Genomic DNA, 9,980 nt, shown 5'->3' on the forward strand with positions numbered 1-9,980 from the left:
TCAGTCCTTTTCTCTTAACATCTTCCTTCCACTTTCTTTCCCTTTTACACGTTTAGTTTTGGGGTGTTGACCTAGAAGCCTTATTTTCTGTCAAAATACCATACGTTTTTACGAAATAGGTGATGTGATGATAATAAACCATGCTATTTAAGACTAGATTTTTTTCGTCTGCCATGACATTTAGTCGAACTTAAGATATTTTGTAATTTCTTATTTGATGATAGTTGTGGCTACTTTCTGGTTAGATTTCAATAACAACTGAACTCCGGTTACTATGGTATGTTTTGCTTAAACTACCATGGTCCTTTTTTGTAAGGGTTGTTCATGTTTTATGACACTTGTGCATCTAAAATGTGCAAACTATAAGCGAAGCTAGCAATAAACATTGACTCTTATCTCTATAAAGCCTACTGGATCATGTTTGAGACACAACTTTGCTAAAAAGCCTGTTGCTGTCTGTTGTCTGATTGATAGTTTTGTTCACGTTCAGGTCATGATGCAACATTTTTTATAAAGTAAATGTAAGAATAATATTTATATTGTTATGAATATTTTAAGATAAACATTTAATGGACTGAATCAAATTTACTTTATGCATACATTATTTGTTTTATTCATTCTTTTTTTATCATGCTAAAAAAATGTGAGTATCAAATGTGATATATCAGGCTTTTGATAAATGTTTATTGTATGGCACTGCATTATATGCTTTGACATGAAACACAATAGCTATAACTATAAATACAATTATAAAAACACTGTAACAATGAAAAACTAGCTTTAATTGTAAAACAGAAGCATTCAAATATCATCTTCTAAGACACATTGTTGGGAGATATCAAGTGACAAATGAGATTTATATGTATTGTCTGTTATACTGTTATGAGGATCTCGTTGATTTACATTACAAGCTATCAGAATTGCTTTTTGGCCATATAAACAACAGCAATATAAAACAAGCATGTTTCCTAAAGTGTATGAGCTCCATATCCTCCTTGATCATAAATCTTAAATATAGCTGCAAGCAGCGATGGCGGGCTCAAGCCATCAGTGCGAACGCCACCCCGGTGGCATCGGGAAAACTGTGCCCAGCGGCACATGCATTTACAGTGGCCCTCTAACAGTCAAGTTTTAAGGGATATAGCAGTTAAAGGGTTAATCAAACCATCTAGACTTTGAAATCACATACAATTATTATAGGAGCCATAAAAACCTGATGTACCAAATATGATACTCAACAAAAACACACACAATGTTTCAACATGCAAGATGTTGTATAAAGGTTTCACAAACGTTTCCATTAAAAAAAATTCTGATTATTGTGTCATATGTCAGGGTTTACAGTAAAGAAAATATAATAAACCTGTTTAGCAAATGTTGATAATTAAAACACGAACGTAACAATTTCTAGCACTGCAAAACATCATACAGTATATACTCTTATAGGCTGAAGTCAGCATTTCAAGTAGTAATATCACAAATCCAATTTAACAGGATTATAATATATATTTATATTATATATATATATATATAAAATATATAGTTTTTCTCAGTCGTTTTGGTACATTTCTCGAATCAAACCCACAATTTGCAAAACAGTAAGTGCATTTCGCAAAACAACTCGTAAAAATAGCAAAACACCATGGATTACCTGCAAAACCCAGTCTCCTGCTCAAAATCCTTAGTTAATCGCTCAAAAATAAATATCTGTGTCAATGAACATGTCAGTGCCATCGAATGACAAGTCCTTGTGTCATAGTTTACGGATAAGACAGTCAAATTGCTTAGTCATGTTTTCAATATAACAGTGTACTCTGGAGAGATGTTCTGATGTAAACTATGGCAACATTTTGGATGACAGTTACTGTATTGAACAGTATGCCATATGCTTATGTATGCCATATATCCATTTCAAAAGTACAAATTTACACATTACTGTATGTGGGATATTGATTGAAAGAGACTGGATATAATTCCCAGTTACACTTTTACTAGTGGTCTGTCCCAAAAAATTATAATACAGTTTTTCTCAATTGCTTTGGCTCAGTTCTCAAATGATTTTTTTATTTCCCAAAACATTAAGTTCAGATCTCTGAACAATTCGCTTCTTTTTCACATCAGATTGGAATTTCTTATTGATTTGAGCAAATTGCAAATGCTTTGGCACATGTGTGCAAAGAGTACATACAACTGTCTGCATTTGGACAACAAATAATTGCATATGGCTTGTTGATCAAAACTGATGAATCGATTCTCACTTACACTGTCAAACACTTCAGAACTTCTCAGACATTTTTTATTGTGTAAGCCATCACATTTAAAATGATCTATTCAATTATTATAATTAGTATACATGAATGTATATTCTAAAATATATCTGACATTGCCATTATTTGTAATGTCTGCTAAATTGGCACATGACCTCTAATTGCATTCGCAATCTAATTGCAAATGACCTCTAATATGAATCAACCATTTAACCATTTAACCAATCAACTTTGGTAGTATATATATATATATGTATATATATATATATATGTAGATTGCCCACAGCACAATCACTGCTGTAGAAGTTTTTGAGAATGGAGGACGTTCACAACCCTGAACTGCAGCAACATGCTCGTGGAAGAGCAATTGGAAGGCGTGTAAGAATACGTGGTGGTGGTAGAGGAAGAAATAATCGAGGAAGAGGTGGAAATAGAAGAGTCAGAGTCTCTGATGAAATCAGAGCCACACTTGTGGATCATGTCATAAATCATGCACTGTAAAAAATGAATCATGGGTCTTGTAATTTTCATCAAAAAAATTAAGGTGATAATTAAAAATAATGTGTGGTTTTCATTAAAGAAATTGTGGTTCAGTGTTGTATAGAAAATAATGAGGACTTTTTACTAATAAAACCAAGAGATGCGTTTTCCTCATTTTGTTTAAGGAGACTTAAGTAGTTTTGGTGATGGAATTGGGGAACTGATTAAACTAAAATAATTAAGGAAAGAAGGCTGCCTATTTAATTTAAGTGAATTAGCTCAATTTTGCAGTTTTATTTTAGAGGTGATTGTTAGTTCCCAGCATGCTTTCCATATGGCTGGATATGGAGAGTAAATTTTGAAATTAAATGCTACTTTATGTTTTTGAGTGAAGGGAGGCATCTATTAATGTTTAATGTTCAGTTACATTTGACATTTGTAAGAGTTTCTGTAACATCGAAGTTTCCATTGCACAGTGCAATCGTTACCACTGCGCTGAAGAGTAGAGCTTGTAGTTATGGATACTACTCTAAGGCATTAAACCTTGTTTAATGAGCAGTAGCTTTGCTAGTGCTAGTGCAGTACTTTCCAGTATTTCTCAAGTATTTTCCTATTTGAGCTGATTGGCTGTATACAGTCTTGTAAATGTATAAAATAACAAAATACAAACAGATCTCATTTAAAATCACTTTTGAGAATAAACTTAAAATAAATGAGCACATTTCCCTAATTTTATTAAATTTATTGTGCCATAGACTAAATAATTTAGGAATTTTTACTTAATTTATTTGGGTAAATTTCACTAAAAAAACAACCTTAAAATCTACTCAAATATAATACGTGTAATATTGTTACCATAATTTTTTTAAGCAGATAGCATGTAATATTTTTTACAGTGTGGTTTTACAATGGAAGAGGCTGGTCGAAGAGTACAGCCTAATGTAAACAGGTCCAGAGTGTCATCAATTGTGCAAACCTTTCGTAAGGAAAACAGGTAGATATGTTTTTTTTTTTTTTTTTACAGTATGTAAAGTATTTTTACAGTATAAACAACAATATTGTAAAGGTAAATGCAAGTCTATTTGTTTATTCTATAGAACTGCACGAAAACCTCGCGCTGGTGGCAGAGCGGCAGTATTTAACCAACTGCAAGAACAAGAAATTTGCAACATGGTCATAGCCAACAATTCCATCAGGCTAAGAGAGATCCAAAGTGCAATCATAAATGGCAATAATGTCTTTGCAAATATAAATTCTGTCAGCATTTTCACCATAGACAGAGTTTTAAAAAGACATCAGATGACTATGAAACAGCTCTATAAGGTGCCATTTGAGAGGAACAGTGAAAGAGTCAAGGCGTTGCGGTACCAGTATGTCCAGGTAAACCATTGGTGTGCACTTGGTAAGTTTTCCTGTTTTTCTAAGATGCCTGTATTACTTTACTGTAAGTTTCAGAAACCCATAAGAAAATACATTTACTGTTACATTTTTTTCTGTGTTTCTTCATAGAGTATCATGGAGTTAGAAGTACATGAAACGACCCACGTTCTTGTTTTTGTGGACGAGGCTGGGTTTAATCTGTCCAAAGGCCGGAGACGTGGTCGCAATCTCATTGGACACCGAGCCACAATTGACACACCAGGCCAGCATGGGGCCAATATTACATTGTGTGCTGCCATTTCAGAGAACGGTGGGAGCACACATATTCCACACATTGGGCCCTATAATACCCAACTTCTCCTGGCCTTCCTAAATTCACTTTACAGAGATCTGATTCCAGAACAAGAAAGAGGTTTAGTTAGACCACATTTGCCTAATTATGTTGTTGTCTGGGATAATGTCAGCTTCCACCGAACCAACAGTGTTAGGGACTGGTTTGCTGCACATGAAAGGATAACAGTGGAATTCCTTCCACCATACTCTCCATTCCTAAATCCAATAGAAGAGTTTTTTTCAGCATGGAGGTGGAAAGTGTATGATCATAGACCACAAAATCAGATGTCTTTGTTGGATGCCATGAATACTGCATGTGAGGTTTTGAGAATTTCAATTCTGATCTGAGAAATGTACCAAAGTGACTGAGAAAAACTGTAATATAAACCATTAATATTTAGTACTTCACATTTTTAGAACCAATATTTCGCCAGTTACCTGCACCATTTTTTTCAGCCAACGAAAACACTCTCACAGAAGAGATTTGCTCCCGAATGAATCAGTGTTTCTAAACGAATCACTTTGCTTCGGATAATACGTTCATTACAGCTGTTGCACTTTTATCGCTGGAGAGGTCAAGTGAAACGTCACTAGGAAAGGTTGCTAGGTTTATACCATAGAAATAAAAGGAGTCACTTAATGGGATACCCCACCCCGAAATGAAAATGTTGTCATTAATCACTTACCCCCATGTCGTTCCAAACCCGTAAAAGCTTTGTTCGTCTTCGGAACACAACTAAAATTTTGGATGAAAACCTGGAGGCTTTCGAGAATACTTTTTGTACATGAAGAAAACAAAAATAACTACTTTATTCAACAATTCAAAACAAAACTTATTTGACAGTCTATGGGACAGTCACAAGCCTCCTGGTTTTCATCTAAAATATCTTAAATTGTGTTCTGAAGACGAACAAAGCTTGTTTAAGAACGAAATGGGGGTAAGTGATTAAAGGGTACATAACATACACAATTTCACCTAATCTCATGTTAATCTTGAGTAGTACTGCATCCTTCATATCTCCAAAAAGTCTTTAGTTTTATCATATTTAAAAAAGAAAAATACAGCTTTCCGATTCTCTCCGGAAAAAGCTGAGCTCCTGGAGGCGTGCCGTCACTGAAATGACCAGAACACACAAACGCACTTGCTACACTCGTTGCTGCCCCAGGAAAACAAACTGCATCCACTGTTCTTGTAACGCTGGGTTCTTTGGGAAGCTGAACACGGTAAACTTCCCTCACTTATTTAGAGACATTCTCGAACAAATCCTATGCATCGCTGCCGACGATTTCCAGATGAAGCATGTTGATGTGCGCGGTCTCGCTCTTCTCTGGTCAATGTGTGTGCGCGGGCGCGCTTTTCAGAGAGAAATGCTCATATAAGGAGTTCCACCATCATCTATGTCATTAGATCCAAAAAAAAAAACAGCCAGAAGTAAGATTTTGTTTAAATTCTTTTTTAAAACTTTGGCCATGTTTAGCATGAGAATCCATCTTTTTAAAACTGTGAACAACCCTGAATACATGAAACTCCATTGTAGCCCCCCTTTAATGACAAAAAATTTCATTTTGGGGTGGAGTATCCCTTTAATAGCCCAATAAAACGACAAAGAAAAGCAATTAGTAAATGGACCAAAAATATAAAATAAATACCAGAACTGGCATTATTTAAAAGGTCTATTAAAATTATTTAATAGCTTTTAAACTTATGTGTAACGATATCAACCTTCATATTCATCCGGAAGAAGGAGGCGGGAACCGGCGGACAATCAAAAACATTTTAATAACAAAATAAACACAAAACAGCGCACCAGCCCCTCACGGACGACTGGTGCGCATAAAATAAAAACCAAAACACAACTAAAAGCCCAGGCCTGGTCCTCTCTCGTCCTTCATTGTCGTCGCTCCAGTTTTATATCCCTCCATCTCCTCCATGGGCCTCGAGACCGGTGGGACGAACAGGTGTAGTTCATCTCCAATCACTCCCCCGGCCTCGCTCCCATGTCCCTCGGCCCCGCCCCACTCGTCACATACCCCCATCGCCCCTCGCAGGCCGGGGGGTACTCCCGAGACTGCGCTCTACTCCCCCCCCTCTCCCTCCGGGGGGGCCGCTCCCAAAAGGAGATGGAAGGAGGAGCGACAGAGACGAGAGAGGGGAGAGAGAGAAAAAAAAAAATAATAATAAAATTCCGGTTCCCAGGCGCACCGCTGCTCGGCCCTCCACCAGCTGGGTGATCTCCTCCGCGGTGCCTGGCGGTGGCACTGGACGGCCCTCGGCGGACGGCACGACACTCCTCCGCCGCCCGGTGGACGGCGACGGCTCCTCCGGTTTTGGGCAGCCGGCAGGAGTCCCCCGTTCCCTGCTCCTCCCCGTTCCGGCGGAGGCAGCAGGCTCCGGCCACCTGGCGAACGGCGCCGACTCCTCCGCTCCCTCACGGACGGCAGCCGTCTCTCCACATCGTGGGCGGCCGGTAGCGAGCTCGCCCGTCCCCGGCAACTCGCTCCAGTCCACCGCCTCGAGCGTCCATGGCGGCACACTCCTCGCCAGCTCGATGGCACCGCGGATTCACCACAGCGGCGAGGGATCTTCAGCAGCGCGTCCCTCCTTCTCCCGGGCTTCGGCACCACTGTAACGATATCAACCTTCATATTCATCCGGAAGAAGGAGGCGGGAACCGGCGGACAATCAAAAACATTTTAATAACAAAATAAACACAAAACAGCGCACCAGCCCCTCACGGACGACTGGTGCGCATAAAATAAAAACCAAAACACAACTAAAAGCCCAGGCCTGGTCCTCTCTCGTCCTTCACTGTCGTCGCTCCAGTTTTATATCCCTCCATCTCCTCCATGGGCCTCGAGACCGGTGGGACGAACAGGTGTAGTTCATCTCCAATCACTCCCCCGGCCTCGCTCCCATGTCCCTCGGCCCCGCCCCACTCGTCACATTATGCTTTACAGTTTTGAAAATAGTATGTAAACATGCAAATTGCCTGTTGGATTCATGTCATCTGAAAGATGCAGACACTTGTGAGTTGTGAGAGATGACAATGTAGCACAGCTAGTACAGAGTTCAGAAGGTACTGATAGTGCCGAGGAAGGCCTACGAACTGATACACAATCTGTTTTTACACAAAACTAGGTTTAACATACTACGCATGGTCAGTTTTATTATGAGTACTGCTGGTGACATTAGCATTAGTAATCAAGATCCTGTCTAGCTCAGCGACAGCTCAGTCACGCAACATTTCTTCTTGAACCATGATGCAAAGTTCTTCAGAGACTCTGTGATCTACTTCAAGGAAAAAAGTACAATGCATTCTTGGGAGAAGGATTGCTGCATGGAAACAGTGTCAAAAGCCACTGGGAACTTCGACTGTTGTTTTGTCTGGTCCTGAAACTGAGGGACCCCATGTGGAGAGACATGCAAAAGCACAGCACCCCTACAGACAGAGAGGCTCATGGGCCATGCAAAAACTCCCATCTCAGTGCTCAAGTAACACACATACTGAACCAGTGACGAGCGTATGGTCATTGCAGTGACTGTAATGTAATGTGAATGTGTATTATTTTCATTTGCACATAACAGTTATTCTGAGGGAGACTTGTTTTGTTATAAATTAAATATAATCGTTGTAACCGTTTGTAATGTTTATGGATTAACTTTAAGATATTTACAACAGGTTGAACTCAGATTTGGGGTAAAAAAAAAAAAAAAAAAAACAACAACCCAACAACCCTGTATGAAACGTAACGAGAACAGAACATTTTAATAAAATTTAATTATTTCTCAGTATAATCTTGATACTTTTTTGTGTCATGATAGCTTGATATCCAGCCTGATGACTTATCTGTTGTGTAACTCCTCCATCTACTGGACAAATTTGCATTCGTAGCCTAAATGTGCAGAAAATCCAACATGGCTAAATAAAAGTCCCACATAAAAGGTTTATCGGCTATCCTAAATCGTATGTTTTTATTTATTTATTTAAAAACATGTATGTGTTTATTTTAATTAAATCGTACTATGTGAAAAAAAACATAATCAACCACAGCAACAACAACAAAAAACATAAGAACAGCTCATCCATAAATGGGTAAATTGGGCATTGACGTTGTCCTTTCATGAAATGCTACGCTTTACCTGTAGGTGGCGCTGTTTGACAATCATGTCATTTTAAACACCAGGTACTGTATATCAAGAGTAGTATTCAGAAATTAATAGAAAATATGATAGTGTAATAATAGAATACACACACACAAACAATATAGCCTTATAGCTATATAGGAGGCACCTACTGTCAACCAGCTGTTATGTATAGAATTGTACCATAGAAACCATGGTTTACGTCAAATCATAATTACTTCAATTATTACTACTGCAAAACAAAAAAATATAAATCTTTTATTTTCTTCAGATACTATTAGAAGCGGTTCTGTATGTTACATGTCTATGGTTACCACAGCGGTATTTTCACGTCAGCTGTAGTCACCCATAAACGCTCTGTGTGTCATTATTTACTACTCTCCGTTCAAGTATGTAGGGAGGGCAAGTCCAGACTGAACTGAGGGTGTGCCAAAAAGAAAATAGGCGTTGCGTGTCATGCGGTAGTAAAACTAAAAGAGGGACAAACAAGACGTGATTTTGACTGCCAGGCTCCGGTCTGCTGTCTTGCTTCGGATCCAGTGGCTCTGTGTGAACGGACTCGACTTGAAACACGAACCGACTCCGAATCGCTCGGATATCAGACACGATCAAGGATTTGTCATGAAAAGGAGAGAAAATCATCTAAAATAAGGTATATTTATGTGCACCATATTCAAGTGTTCAGATTTCACGTTGGTTTGTTTACACGCTGCGCTACAGACTCGACGCGACAAATTGTAGCTCTCCTATTAAAATAAACGTGCTTTCTGGTTTGACGCGTCGCGTCTCTGTCAGTGCGGTCATGAAGCGTCTGGAGCTGGAGTCTGCTTGGCTTGAATTGACTCGTTTGGTACAAATGTAAAGGATAACGCAGGTTATATTTTAACCCTTTAACTGTTTTAACAAGTTAAGTAATCAAAAACAAACACTATTACTTTGAATCAAAATTTTGTGAAGGTGTTAAGATTTTGATCTGTCTGTCTGTCTGTCTACCTATCTATCTATCTATCTATCTATCTATCTATCTATCTATCTATCTATCTATCTATCTGTCTGTCTGTCTGTCTATCTGTCTATCTATCTATCTATCTATCTATCTATCTATCTATCTATCTATCTATCTATCTATCCATCTCTATATCTATCTATCTATCTATCTATCTATCTATCTATCTATCTATCTATCTGTCTGTCTGTCTGTCTGTCTGTCTGTCTGTCTGTCTATCTATCTATCTATCTATCTATCTATCTATCTATCTATCTCTCTGTCTATCTGTCTGTCTATCTGTCTGTCTGTCTGTCTGTCTGTCTGTCTGTCTATCTATCTATATATCTGTCTATATATCTATATATCTATATATCTATCCATCTCTATA

General features: G+C 38.3%; 1 protein-coding gene across 1 annotated transcript in view; it reads left to right on the forward strand.

Moving 5' to 3' along the window:
- Positions 1-8,982: 8,982 nt before the first annotated feature.
- Positions 8,983-9,980, forward strand: part of LOC132104417 (regulator of G-protein signaling 18-like) — a 13,323-nt gene continuing 12,325 nt past the window's right edge. Inside the window, exon 1 of the mRNA XM_059509874.1 lies at positions 8,983-9,256. The gene's annotated coding sequence lies outside the window, so the exon portion shown is untranslated. The remainder of the gene's footprint in view (positions 9,257-9,980) is intronic.

This window comes from Carassius carassius, chromosome 25 (genome assembly GCF_963082965.1).
Source record: "Carassius carassius chromosome 25, fCarCar2.1, whole genome shotgun sequence".
Taxonomy (NCBI): domain Eukaryota; kingdom Metazoa; phylum Chordata; class Actinopteri; order Cypriniformes; family Cyprinidae; genus Carassius; species Carassius carassius.